The sequence below is a fragment of the Myxocyprinus asiaticus genome, chromosome 48 (assembly GCF_019703515.2).
Source record: "Myxocyprinus asiaticus isolate MX2 ecotype Aquarium Trade chromosome 48, UBuf_Myxa_2, whole genome shotgun sequence".
NCBI lineage: Eukaryota > Metazoa > Chordata > Actinopteri > Cypriniformes > Catostomidae > Myxocyprinus > Myxocyprinus asiaticus.
Genome location: NC_059391.1, coordinates 30,735,646 through 30,738,145, shown reverse-complemented (window position 1 = coordinate 30,738,145; position 2,500 = coordinate 30,735,646).

Genomic DNA, 2,500 nt, shown 5'->3' with positions numbered 1-2,500 from the left:
GTTCACTTCCACAATTTGGTACGATTACATTCATATTAGAGCAAACCACACCGGAGTTCACATGAACCGTACCCCAGACCACCTTTTCAAGCAGACTCAGGTGTGGTTCACGGGTGTGCACACGAGTTCGGGAAAACAGCGTTCACATTATCCAAACTAACCGAACTTTGACGTCATTGGACCCCGGGTGCGCACCAAAAGTGCTAGTGTGAAAGCACCCTAATAGAGCAGATGCGATAACAATGACGGTGACCCATGAATTATCATCATCATTTATGTAAAATCCTGTGTTTTCCCGATGCAACGATCTGGTGCAAATTTAAAGAAGCTCTAATCTCCAATAGTCTGTGGGAAACAGGGTGTTTCAACCCCACAAACAGCACTTTTTGGGCAGTTTTAGCGCAATTTGTGTGAAGCGCCTGTAGACAGCTGTTCTTTTCTGGGCAACAAAAGAACCCGGGAGGTGTGGAGTGTTTGTTTGTAAACCACTGATCTATAATATATAGAGAGAGATCAGTGTTGTAAACAGTAACTTCATCTATTGAAGAGACTGTAAGTATTTCCCTCACAGCCTCGTTTCCATTCCCATTAAAAATCAAAGATGGCGTTAGCCTGAATAAAGTCTATATGTTGTCTTTGAGCATAACCTACTTAATATTCAAGAGCCAAACCTTCACCATAGTAAGGTTAGTTTCTGTGTTCATCCAATCAGTTAAGTTCCTTCATTAACGTCTACATCATTAATATTCATGAGCCAAGCCAAGTTTGTGTAGGTCCTGGCCAGAGATGTTTTATACATAAATAACAACCTCCACGGTTACATTTACATTTAGTCATTTAGCAGACACTTTTATCCAAAGCGACTTACAAATGAGACACACAGCAATCAATTTGTCATACAAAGTTTAAAAACATCTGCAGTATAGGACTGCCAAGTTCTCACAGTGGCTGGAGTAAAGATGCTAGCACAGAAGAAAGAGACTTTTTTTAATTGTTAAATAGTACATTTGGTTGTATCATAGGAGAGAGTTTAACGGTCAGCTAGCGTGTTACGACAGTAAAGAATTTAATTCACTTTATTTACAGATACCACACAAATTAATGGGGAGAGCTGGAAACTGATACCTACCTGTCGCAAAATTATCTGTGTCTTCTCTTATAAAACATACATGTTATCGTAGTTAACTCCACACATAATTCATAATTCAAATGACTGTTTGGAGGTCATGGAGGTTTCTGACCACTTGTGGTGTAAATGTAATTATGTTTTCGTTATATGGATATTTGTGAGTGATTAATTATGTGATGAGATTGCACTGTAGTCATCCATTGTTAAATCTCTGTGTTGTGGGTTGTTGGCTTTTTCTGTTTATTCTGCCATCTCAATGTGAAGAACACAACAGACACTGCCATCTTGGAATCTCTCGTCTCTCTCCTCAAATTCCCTTTATCCTGGTCTGTTTTCTAATCAGTATTAGTGTAACGGGAGCCAGTTGGTACATGATAGCTGTGTAGTATGTGTAAACCTCACTCTCCTGATGCCAGTGGCTGTAGCCTTTCATCTCCTCGCCAGTGTGCCCACCTCCCATGCCAGCTGATGCCGGTTCGAATCCCACTCAGAGCGTGTTGAGCGAGACTGGTTACATTAGTATCCTTTAATCTGGAAATGATTCTAATATATATCTTATTTAACTGTTAAAGTGATGAAAGTATTTTAATTATTTGTTAAACAGTGGAGAATGTTCAGTAACTGCATGCCTCTGATGTAATATGCAAGTAGCTTTTTCCACTTTGCCTGTAAGGTGTATATATGTAATCCAGAATATCATCATATAATCGAAATATAAAATGTTTCAAGAGGGCCATTGATGATCTTGATGGTGTGCCCAGGAACTTTGTTGTCTGAGATGTTTTAAGGCTCCGGCATACTCACAGAGAAGTTATTTGTTTGTCCTTTGCTCAAAGTCAAAAAGAAGTTTGAAACAGTTGAGCAACGATATACTCTTTGTGAACATTCAGACTCCGGCCACACCACTGGGGGAGGCGTTTAGAGGAACATTTTCATATGACAATGTAGAAGACTACATGCATAACTGTACCACTAAAATGTATTATTGATGATTTCATGCCTCATTCTATGGGTAGAATTCACATGAAATCATCAATTGGTTAAAAGCACTTTTTTTTCTTCTTCTTTTTATTTTTTTATTTTTTTATTTTACTGATCTCAAGTAATATCTACTGTATTCAATAGATAATGAGTTTTTTTTTTGTTTTTTTTGTGACGTTTAAATTCTGCATTCTTGATGCTAATGAGCTAACATGCTATACACTGCCATAATATGCACCAGCTATACTGTTATTGTAATGTATGATGACACTGATAGTACTGCGATGACGGATGAGTAAAATAGTGTTAATGGGCAGAATATAGTCAAAAGAATGATTGTAAGAGAGGCACATGAGAGAAGCAGCATATCACACAACAGAGTATTTGTGT